This window comes from Mustela putorius, unplaced genomic scaffold (genome assembly GCF_011764305.1).
Source record: "Mustela putorius furo isolate JIRA1106 unplaced genomic scaffold, ASM1176430v1.1 tig00003867_pilon_pilon_pilon, whole genome shotgun sequence".
NCBI classification, from domain to species: Eukaryota; Metazoa; Chordata; class Mammalia; order Carnivora; family Mustelidae; genus Mustela; species Mustela putorius.
In genome coordinates, this window is record NW_025422019.1 from 15,078,776 (window position 1) to 15,091,638 (window position 12,863).

Here is a 12,863-nt window from a genome sequence, read left to right on the forward strand (position 1 = left end):
GACTTCACTAAAAAACTTCCAGGACTCTGATTTCCACAGGTATCTAATATGGCAATCGAATCCTTGGTGAGATTCTATGAAGAACCAGGAGAGTAATGTTTGGATGCTCATCAGGTAGCAAGTACAGATTTCAGGGGTGATTTTCTGGATACCCAATTTCCTTTATTTCAAGCATGAGAATTCTCAGCAGTCCAATGGGAGAAATAGTTTTGGATAGATGTGACTTTGGGTACATTTTAAATTACATCATCTTGGTAACAAATGGTCCCAAAGGCTGACGTCCTAAATTGTGTATCTGATCCAAAGAATTTCTCTTTTAGAGTGGCTTTCTGTAACTGGCCCCATTTATATCTTCATTTCCAAAGCAAAGATACAGGAAAAATCAATTAGACAGTACAAATGAATAAATCCAGGTAAATACACATTCTGGCTTTCAGTGAGTCTGTGAATCTCCAGGGAATACTGAAGAGACATCATAAGACAACTCAATTTCTCTTAATAGGGACCATAACCCCAGAGTTGCTTTTTTTTAAAATTTTAATATTGCGCAATTGACTTTTTTTAATACCATGCTGTGCTCATAGCCTCTGTGGAAACTCAAACATTATTCAACAGGACAATTTCCTGAAAAACCTTTTGAAAGCGGTCACAGACTCTGACCCTGCTCTGGTGCCCTGGGTCTGCCAGCATGCTGTTTTATTACCTTTGGAAGCTTCTATGCCAAAACGCAGCCCAAGAATTAGAGCTGAAAGAAAAGAAGATCCATAAAAATCATTTGCCGCCTGCTTTCAGGAAGAAAAACGGTCACTTTGCCATCAGCAATTCTATGCATCTTCGCTTCTCTCCCAACCTCATCTCCTAGCCTTTCAGTTGGCCAGGGTAATGGGTAAGAAATACAGATTTTGGATTTTTAAGAAAGGCCCACCGAAATCACTTATTTTACCCTTTGTCATACCAATGGGAAACCCCAAATGCCTAAATGACCGTCCCAGGACCACACAGCAAGGGGCAGCATCAAGACCTAAATAGCACACTGCAAGCAACGAACCAGGAATGTGCTAATAGTACAGCACAGTCAGCAAACCATCTGAACAGAGACCCTGATTGTACTGCTGAGTCCCCAAATGCCAGCCCCAGCAAGAGTAGGCCTCAGTCATATTTTGGAACAGAGCATGCCCTTTATTTTTAATTACATTATCCAAAGCATTTAGCTAAGAAAATGGCAATTTCCTTTTAGTTGTCGGTTGTTCTCTTTTGGTACCTTCCCTTATTTCCCTCCACCGTTCTCCCTGCCATGAATCCTTTGCAAATTCACCCTTGGTCAGGCAGCCTATGTCACTCTTACTTACGCTGAACTCCACCCTGACTTGAAAGGGTCTGTCTATCCTAATGAAATGCTTAACAACCTTCTCTGCAAACACCCCATTTCTAGCCTTGCAGATCAAGTTCTGATTCTGTTTCTAAAAGTGACTCAATGAGTCTAAACATTTTTCTATAACTCATTTTACACAAGGTGGAAAAGAAATAAATGCTTGTTATTTCAGGTATTGATTTTTATCATGGATTTTTTTTTTTAACCCATCCTGGTCTCTTAATTCTTTTTTCAAAATGACAAGACATTCTTCCATTGCTTCTATTGATAAGGTCATCTGCAGCTCAAGATGCGGTTGGTAGCTAAAGGGAGTAAAATTGGGGGCAGAAATACCAATTTAGAGCCCTTCCCAGGCTGTGCACCCATCACACAGACATAACATAACTTAAAACTTCTTACAGTATGATTGAATCTTGAAAGAAGCATACAATAAATGTCTAGTGAAGCAAGCGCCCTTCCCAATATCTATCACTAACAATGCATTCCCATCTACTGTGTCCCCTTCTTTAACTTTCCAAGAGTATCTGTCTTTAAAATGTGTGCCCGCTTTAACCTTTGTACACCATAGATCCAGATGACATTTTAGTAGACTTCTTGACTTTTTTTTCTTACCTGGACTTAGAAACAGAGTTGAGCTCATCCCTAATGAACACATAAGCCCTTAGTAATTTCTCTTCTTAAATCATCACTAATCCCTTCCATGGCTAGAAAAGCAATGTGACTGTCGATAATGGGCTACGTCGCTAAGTTACAGAGCTGACTACAACACCTCCAAAGGTCCCTTTGGTTTTGATGTAAATGAAGCTTCATGTTTGACATGTTAAGTCTTAAGTTAAGTGCTATGAGAGATAGGAGGAAGGAGAAGACCTGGTTCTACAGGTCACAGACCCTAGGAATATGACTGGCCCTCACGAGAAAGTGAGACAATAAGCATGTGTGAATGAGTACTACCTGAGTGGAACCAGTACAGTGGTCATTCAGGGTGTTCCATGTCTAGAATATTCTACTGAAGCATTGTCTTTCTTAATTGGACTTGGCGGGAATAAAAACCAGAGCATCCCTAGGGTCTAAGTGAGGGATCACCCTTCTAGTAAAACTGGGTTAATGAAGTAATGGAGAATTGAGAGCTGAAATGGTCTTTCTTTCTCAGGCACATGGTGACAGCCAGTGAAAATCTAGGATTATCTCCACAGAGAGTAAATGTACAATACTTAATCAGTGAGCATTTAGTAAAGAGTGAACGCTAGAGCATCAAATCAGTCAGGTTCCCGAAAAGCAATCTCCAGAGGGCTCCTGGGCCATGAAACCAGCAAGAGGTGGCCAACCTTGACCAACCCTGTGACAGATGCTTTCATCTTAGATGTTCTCTCTGCCCTGAGACCCCAAGAGTATGCTTCTACCAACTACTTAACAATTTCAACCTATTCCTGATTCTTTGATTCCAGGGTACATTTCCATCCTCAGCTCTTTGTTGGTTTATGTATGAGGTCTAATTTGTAATTCAAAAGTATTCAATGTGCTATAGTTCCAACCTCTAAGAGGAAAAAAAAAATTACAGTTTGTATTTCCTCTTTTCAAAGAGGCACAGACAGCCTCTTTTCCTCAGAATTGGAAGGTAGAGGTGGGGTACTAGAACTTCCTGCTTGCTGCCAGGCCTCTAAATACAGAAGGTCAAGGGGCACCTGGGTGGCTCAGTTGGTTAAGAGGTCAGCTCTCGATTTCAGCTCAGGTCATGATTGCAGAGTCCTAAGATAGAGCCCTGCATAGGGCTCCGTGCTGAGCATGGAATCTGCTAGAGATTCTCTCTCTCCCTCTGTCTTCACCTTCTGCGCTCTTCTCTCTCTCTCTCTCACTCTCTCTCTGTTTCCCTCAAATAAATAAATATTTAAAAAAATAAATACAGAAGGCCAAAAAGAATGGGGGAGGCGGTAAGCAAATGAAAAAGAAAAAGAAAAAAAAATCACCCATTTCAACTCCAGAGTTGCCCATATAGAAATACATAGAGTTTATATCCTAATAATCAATTTCTTAAAAAATAAACATACAAAAACACAAGTATGCTCAAACTCTAACAAGTTAGCGATTTTTTTCCATTAAAACTAAAATGAAATAGAAGGTCAGGGTAAATTACGCATTTCAACCTTCCTTCTGCAGAAAAAGGCACTTTATCATTTCTTACTGTGGGTATACTTCAGCCTCGACACATGTGTTTGTATTGAATGGGTCATTTATATTGTTGCCTGCTGGAGTTTTTCTACTTTCAACTTAGTAGGGAATATTTGGGATCTTTATTACTCTAAATAAATCTACAAAATGTCTCTCGCTTGAGGCTCTTTATTTTAATTTCAGATAAATAAATCATATTAGTTTCCTGGCCATCCTATTAAGATAAGCATGGACCTAAAAACAGCAAATGTGTTTGAAGCCCAATGTTTTCAGATTAAATAGGGGTAAATATCTCTGGATGACCCCCAAATCTGATTGACAGTAAAATATTTGGGGGGATTTTCTTGAAGGACATAAGCCTGTTTAAGCGAGAAGTATAATTATTTTCAAGGCATCCAGGGACCTGCTTGTACAACATGATTCAACTCAAGCTTCCCATGGCAGCAATAATAAATCCATCTTTAAAGTAGGGATGCATCCCCAGTTATCTTAGGGGGCAATTGTATATCTTTGTAGGTTGATCTAATGCCTTCATCTATGCTGTGCTTTATTAACTATAAAAAGCTCCCGAGCTGAATTTCTCATCATCTTACATGCAGTTATACTCAAAAGTCTTAGAGGCAGTTCAAATCACATCGATTCAGAAACTGATTCTTCCTTTGCCCTCAGGCCTTCAGATCTGCCCCTCCTCAAGAGTCATCTGGATTTCTGAAGTACAGTCTCCTAAAACTTGTTTTATAGATTCCTCCAACTAGTCCCACAGAAGGATTTTTACAAATATAAGTGAATTTTTTTTTTCAAACACCATTTGGAGTGAAGAGAAAGGGATGAGACCCATAAGGTTTTAGAGAGCCTATTTAAAGTATTTATTAGGTCAGGACCTAAATATACCTTTGGGTTAGCATCATCCTTTAATTTAAAGGGTGGATGAATTTGATTTTAAAGGGGAGATCACGTATATAAAATGAATGTAGAGTTTTACTCTGGCATTGTTGATGCCTCCTCTCCCCAGAAGACCTGAGTTCAAATAGCAGGCATCTCCCTAGGTAGTTAGACATGCAGAATGCCCTGAATAAACTATCATATGGATGAATCCTCAGGTACAAGGTTGATTACAAACCCGAGAGATCTTCCAGTTCCGTCAATCCAGATAAAATTTCTGGGCTTAGTTCAGTTAGACCTTCCTGCTACTGAACAAAAGTTACCTTAAAGACAAGCATGCCACTCCACCCAGGGATTCAGAGCTCTAAGACACCTAAATGCTTCCTTGTTCCTCTAAAGCAGCAGCATCAGGCTACAGTAAGCATCCTCTGGAATACGGATCAGCCCACCAGCCCCCCTGCACACGGTCCAGGGATGACCTAACTGTTGAAGCATGTGGCAATACCCAGTTTCCAGAGCTCTGATTTATTCTCCCTTATGCTGGGCAGAGGGCATGACTTAGAGGCAACACTCTTATCTCGGCAGGGGTTTTGAGACTGTCTGCATCTCTCAAACAACCCCTGGTGGGTAATTGAGAAGTGACATTGATGGGTTTCCAGGGTGGCCCTTGTGCTTACACTTGCCCTAGAATCCAGCTATGATTTAGAAATCCAGCCCAAGGGTTGAGAGGAGGGGAAGATGATGTAAAGCGTGCTAGCCCCCATCTCCTTTGACCCCGGCAGAGTGAGACAGAGGTGCAGAGCTGGGAGACCATGTGCTCTTATTGAGTTGGCATTAGTATGAGGTTTGCTTTCAGAGTGTTTATTGCTATTACAGAGCACTGAGCTCTCTCTGTTTGCTACACATTCTATTCCCCAGAGATAGCCTCTTTTTCTCCTGAAGGGATTTAGAAAACAAATCACAGTTCTTATTTTATTTGGTGTCCACCATTAAGAATTCATGCAGAGCAGTCTTACTTGTAGCCAATTAAGATCTCCCAGTGGAAGTCTATGATTACAGCAAAAGCAACCTGTTTAATACTTGGCATCTCCTTAGTCTACATAAATTAACCCCATGAGGGTAGAGATGTGCTAATTCTTAAGATGGCTGGATAATTTGATTCGAAAATCCGAGATACATAGAGGGTAAGTCTTCAGGAGCCCTGGGCTTGACTTCTCTCAGGGCATATGTGCTTCTGCTTCTTAATTCTATTTTAAACTCTAAGAAGATTTCTAGATAACGCACGAAGAAACGACTTTTCTTTTCCCAGGGATAGACAGAGTAAGGGCATCCAGCCTCTCCGTAAGCAGTTTTAATATCACTCACATTTTATTGAAACCAAGATTAGAACTGAGATGAATTTTAGGCAGTCGTGGCAATTACTTCTGCCCACGCCCCCCATCTGCCACCAAAATGTGTAAATATATTGAAATTATGGAAAACATGAATATTTGCAAGGTGGATCATTTCATTTCATTGTTCACTCTTAGATAAGCAGCATTTTGAATCATGGAAATAAAATATTTTTGTCCATTTTTCCCCTTACCTCTTTCCTTAGAATAAGAATCACAGATAAGCCAGAATGCAAAAGTCTATTTTAAAGAATTTTGGAAGCACAAAAATACCCCGAATCGCCAAAGCAATCTTCAGAAATGACAAAGCTGGAAGTAGCCCACTCTCAGATTTCAAGATACACTATAGAGTTGTAGTAATCAAAAAAATATGGTACTGGCACAAAGCAGACAGATGGATCAATGGAAGAGGATAGAGATCTCAGAAGTAAACCCATGTATTTATGGTCAATTAATCTATGACAAAGACGGCAAGAGTATACAATCTCTTCAATAAATGATGTTGGAAAAACTGGACAGCTACAGGCAAAAGAATGAAAGTGAACCACTTTCTTACACCATACACAAAAATAAACTCAAAATGGTTTGAGGACCTAAATCTGAGATCTGAAGTCATAAAACTCTCCTAAGAAAACATAGGCAGTAGTCTCTTAGACACCATTCTTAGCAACATTTTTATGATTATGCCTCTTCCGGCAAGGGGAACAAAAGAAAAATCAACTACTGGGAGTTGACCAAAGTACAAAGCTGTTGTACCACAAAGGAACCATCCACAAAACAAAGAATGACCCACTGAATAGAAGATATTTGCAAATGATATATAAGATACTGGGTTAATATCCAACATATACTTTAAAAATACTTACACAATTCAACATCAAAAAAAAAAACCCAAATAATTTGATTAAACATAGGCAGAGAATCTAAATGGAAATTTTTCCAAAGAAGACATATAGATGGCCAACAGACACATGAGAAAATGCTCTGCATCACTCATCATCAAGGAAATGCAAATCAAAACCATAATGAGATATCACCTTATGCCTGTCAGAACAGCTAAAACCAAAAGGAAATAACAAATTTTGGTGAAAATGTGGGGAAATGGAAACCCTTGTAAACTGTTGGTAGGAATATAAACTGGTACAAACAGTATAGAGGTTCCTCAAAACAATTAAAAATAGAAATACCATATGATCCAGTAATTCTACTATTGGGTACTGGAATTTCATTTACCCAAGGAAAACAAAAATGCTAACTTAAAAAGATATATGCACCCCTATGTTTATTGGAGCATTATTTATAACAGTAAATATGGAAGCTTCCCTAAGTGTCCATTGATAAATAATATATGATTTTACACAGACACATACACACACATACACATACACAGATACACTATGAAATATTATTTAGCCACAGAAAAATAATGAAATCTTGCCATTTGTTCCAAACATGGGTGAACCTAGAGGGCAGTATGCTAACTGAGAAGTCAGAGGAAAATGAATACCATATAATTTTACTTCTGTGTAGAATCTAAAAAATGAAGCAAACCAAACAGTCTGGAAACAGCCTCCTGCAGAGAACAAGATGGTGACTGTCAGAAGGGATGGGAGATGGGTGAAAAGGTTAAAGGGATCAAGAGGTACAAAGTTCATTTATAAACTATCTAAGTCAGGGTATATAAATACAGCATAGGGATTATAGTCATTAACATTGTAATAATGTGTGGTGACCAGTGGTAACTATCCTTATGGTGGTGAGCCTTTTGCAATGTACAGATTTGTTGAAACACTACGTTGTATACCTGAGACTAGTAACATTGTATGTCAATTATAATTCAACACTGGCTTCTTGAAGTTTGGATACACTAAAATTATAACTTTACTGTTGTAAGGGATAGGCCTTAGGGGCTCTTATATCAACAAGGACCTATCCGTGGTTTTTAATTAGGCATCTTATTCCCTTTGAGGTTGTAGGAAACCATCACTTTTCCCCTCCAGGAAGAAGACGTTAAATGCTTTACTCGGGCCAACATAGCTTGTAATCAATAGTTGTTCAGATACTTGGAATTTGTTACTGAGGTTTAGACTGCCACTCGGGAAAATGGCGCTGAACTAGAAATTGTCTTTTCCTATGTTTACATTCCCCTTTTACTAAAACCTGGATTCCTAACTATTAGCTGATCTTTAATTATAGAACCCACCCTAGTACCAGTGAGGTAAAGGAAGAGAGAAGAAATAGTTACAACCACGTTTTTGTATATTCCATTATTGAACTGGAGAGATCACTATTTCTCAAAATGCACTCTTTGGAACTTTAATCAGACTAGATGCTGCAAGAAAGATGGGATTTTTTTTTTTAAGAAGTCAAAGTTTTAGGGCGCCTGGGTGGCTCAGTGGGTTAAGCCGCTGCCTTCGGCTTGGGTCATGATCTCAGGGTCCTGGGATTGAGTCCCACATCGGGCTCTCTGCTCAGCAGGGAGCCTGCTTCCTCCTCTCTCTCTGCCTGCCTCTCTGCCTACTTGTGATCTCTCTCTGTCAAATAAATAAATAAAATCTTTAAAAAAAAAAAAAAAGAAGTCAAAGTTTTATTTTATATCCCATATTTGATATTCATAGCACATGTTAGCCATTTAAATGACTCCGTGAAGTTCTAGAATTCAAACATTTTAAAAGTTGGGTTTTCCTAGAATATCTCAAATTTGACCACAGGGTAACTGATTTGGGAAAAAAAAAATCTGTAACAGCTACCCAGGGTATTCATTTTTCTTGGAATGTGCTTAAGAAAATGCTCATGGATCATTTAGATTACTGTCTTCAGCAGAGAGGAAAGAGGATTCTGACTTCTGGGAAACATGCGGAAAATGTCTGGAGACATTTTTGGTTGTCCCAACAGAGGGTTTGGTACTGGAATGTGGTGGGTAAGATAATGATAAACAACCTAAAATGCACAAGACAACCTTATTCCCATCCCCCAAGGTAAAGAATGGTCTGGCCCCAAATGTCAATAGTGCCTTGACTGAAATCCCTAGCCTTTTCAAATGGGACTCTGATCTGGGATTTGTGGGCCAGTAGTTGGCACTATGTATTCAGTAGATCTTGTCATTTAATTTTGGCCATGTAGACCTTATTCTTTATGTACAGCCTATCAATAACACTGTCTCCAATTCAAGCTATGAAAATCTGAAATGAACACTTGGATATTGTCTGGTTGAGTTATTAGCCAGCTGTTAAGTATCTTTGCTATTTTAGTGGTTTCTACTTATGTTCTTGGAAGCTTTCTATGATACATGCATTAAATACTACAAAATGATCCAGATGCATAATTAGAGAAAAATAAGATTAAACATGTATTTGTACATGTTATAGAAATGTTTTATCTTAACCATCATGGGTTTCAAATAATCCCAGTGTTCAGGAAACTTAAATACTAGCTTTACTGATAGCTTCTTTTTACAGAAAAGGAAACTCATTCCAGAGATGATATCCCTGTGGCCAGTTTGGGGAGGTCAGGCCAAGAGTCCATGGCTCCAAAATTCACAGTCTTCTTTCCATTTCTATAGTATTATGCCACTTCCATTTTTCACACTTAATTTCACATGTGATATGGAAGAGTCATTAACACCATAAATATTCATGAATTCAGTGTGTATCTTCCAACTGTTTGTGTTTGTTCTAAACTCTTAATCCAAAGCAGTGAATGGATAAAATTTTCTATCAAATGTTAGAAGAAAGATTTTTTCAGTAGCTGTTTTTTTACAATCTCTCTTGTCAGTCAGATATATTTAGCCAAATCAGAAATGGTAGCAGATGATATAAAAAGCATTAGGTATAAACCTTTTTCTCCTATTCTTAACTATACACACTAAAACATATGAACATACAGAAATTTAGCCTCCCATTTCAACAACTACTAGTAAACTAGTTGTTACTGGGAATGTTTCTTTTTCATCAAACATGGAGATACTGAGCAAAGAAGACCCACCCAGACTTGTGCTCAAGTCCTACTACACTAGGTTTTAAAAATTCTGACTCTACCTATTCAGATGAATTCACATGAGAGTTTTCTGTTGGTGTCAAAAAGTCTTTTTTGAGCTAAATGACTGCTCATTGCTAGATAGCTATATTTGAGCTTCAAATTCCTTTGCAATTTGAAAACCAGAGAAATATTATAGGTCTATTTCAGTAGAATACTAAACAAGGCACCAAAATAACCAGTTATTCTAAGAGTATAATTAGGACAATGTATTTGTGTCACTGCAGATGTTTATGTTATAAGATACAACTACAACCTATTAAAGAGTAGTAGCCACCTCCATGAAAAAAAGGAAAGACTTATTTTTTGTATCTAATCTTATAACAAATCTTCATTGGTCCCAGTCTTTCATTATTAAGCAAGTAGCAATAGTATGCCATGTGTCTATCATGCATTTGATCAATCCTCAAACATGGTAGCCATAAATTAATGCTGAATAAAATTATTTTTAGAAATCTAAGTATTCAGGATTTATCTAAGTTATATGTAGGTTGAAATATAAATGAAAGACCATCAGTTAAGCCTAGTAGCAATGATAATAGCCCACTCCATGAAAATTGTAGCAACTACAAATCAAAGGCATAATACAAATCAGAAAAAAAGTTTATACTGTCTTATGGGAACGTTTATTTAACTTCAGACAATCCAATTGTGCTTGAGTACATGACATGCTATTCCTATAAGCCTCTACACATCATAGATTGTCCCTAATTTAAGAAAGTACTTTAAAAATTTAATCATAACCAGTAAGAATTTCTCCACACTGCTCACTGTAGGCTCACTGGCATAGCTTTCACCCAAAAGTAATTTGGCTAGAATTGCAGTTATGACATTGTACTAACCATCAAAAAGTCTACTACTTCAAGTCAGCCAAGATCTGTTTATAAAATATAATCAGGGATAATTTCATGATTCAATAAATAGTGTATAAATTTGCTACTATTGATTTTCATTTTCTTTTCAATAAGACCCATTTCCGTCTTCTCCCTGATAGTTTTTCTGACTATTCAAATGTCATTATTGCCCTTTATTGTTATTCAAATGAAGATTTTTTATTAGATCCTCTGCCACTATGTATAAGCCTTTGCTTCTTCAGCAGCAATAATTCTATTTCTGAAGAAAAATAGAAGTGATAGCACACAAAGCTCTGAGCTCTTACTTTATGTTAGGTTAAGCCTATGCCTGAAATTATATTTTCATTTAATCCAATCCAAGAAGACCAAAAGGTTTTTATTAGCTACCTTATCAAAGAAGGAAAACATTCTTTTCCATGCAGGTTTTTTTGGTTCAAAGACCCATGGAACTCTACTCCTCCCCAAGGATGTATATAAGACATGCTTACTGACCAAATTAAAGTCTAATTTCTTTCTTCAGATGGTATTCATCATTTTTTGTGTATACTTTTTCTTTCAAAAGATAATATTTGGAAAACCAAATATTCTATATAAAGAGTTGGAAGTAAATTATATAATTCAGTTAAATAACATTTTGCACCTTGGAGGAGATCTATGCGAAATATAACTTGATACATAACTATAAATAAATTGTGGCTGTCTTCATTAATAAAATACACTGGTTTACAAAAGAAAACTTTACCAACACCATTTATAGCTCTCAAAAACACATCTAACAGTATCACACAGAGGTATATAAAATTAACTTGTATGTCTGCTAGCAGGAAGCAGACTTAAAAATTATTTACTTTTGTTATACCCTACTTTTTCCATACAGAGAAATAGAAAGTCTACTGCTATAGGCACAGATCTGTTCTTTAGCAGGGAAACTAATACAAAGGACAAAACAAATGAAATTATTAGGCACTAAGACTAAGAACTACAATCCTTCAGAGAGGACAGATTTCAGGGTTATTAGGATTTGTTATAAGATGCCTGAAGGGGCGCCCTGGATGGCTCAGTGGATTAAAGCCTCTGCCTTCAGCTCTGGTCATCATCCCAGGGTCCTGGGATCGAGCCCCACGTTGGGCTCTCTGCTCAGCAGGGAGCCTACTTCCCTCTCTCTCTCTCTCTGCCTACTTGTGATCTCTCTCTCTCTCTCTGTCAAATAAATAAAACCTTTAAAAAAAAAAAAAAAAGATGCCTGAAAAAGGGGCAGCCTAGCCCGGTACAGAGACTGATGGTGATACATTTGGATAAGGTTGGCAAGAAAGCCACAGGGTGAGCAAAGCTTTACCCACCCTGTCTGGGTACATGGAGAGTACTCTCCTCCATGCTGCCAAGAATTAAGAAATCATGGCCTTCAGGGGCTTACTGACCCTGGGGAGACAAAGCTAATTACATTAAACAATTCTGGTACAATGTGAGCCATCATGTAATTAAACCCTAGCATAGTTGTTCCAAATAACAGGAGCTATAGTAATTTAGGAAAAGGAATAGCAGATCCCATTGGAGCATGGACGCAGAGCATGAGCACCAGGGCCCTAACAATCTAGAAAATAACAACGCAATCCTTTCAATCAGCCTCAATTCCCGAGAGGCCTGAGGGAACGAGACACTTGAGAATACGCCTTTTATGATATTAACCTCTTTATCCAGTTTACCTGCACCAATGTTCTCCCATACCTTTCTTCACCGAGCATCAGAACTCACCACACAGAACGAAAAATGAAACACGAGAGGCCTATAGAACAGCGTTCTTAAAATACTCTCCATTCATATGAAGAGAAGCAGACATTTTAAGTAGCTGTATTCAACTTTTCAATTACATAAAAGTCTTAATCTTTAAGCAGGCAAGGGTCAGAGAATTGGATTCTAGTTTCCACAATGAAAGTTATATGGCTTTGGACAAATTAATTTCTTGACCTTGACAAAGTGTCATGATTTCCACCATCCTCCTGGCTCTGAGCAGGCCCTTGACTCAAGGACAACTCCTGGCACTGTTGCTTTACTTTGATTAAAGGAGTACAAGTTCCTAAGGTGCCTCTGGTGACTTGCTTCCAAAGGTGTTTTGACACTAAGGGCAAGAAGAGAAAGTATGCCGACTCCCCTCCCTGCCTCGGT

The 12,863-nt window shown here is 38.1% G+C and overlaps 1 protein-coding gene across 5 annotated transcripts in view; it reads right to left on the bottom strand.

The window, feature by feature from the left end:
* Window positions 1-12,863, bottom strand: part of NCKAP5 (NCK associated protein 5) — a 971,589-nt gene that overhangs the window by 608,210 nt on the left and 350,516 nt on the right. The window lies entirely within an intron of this gene.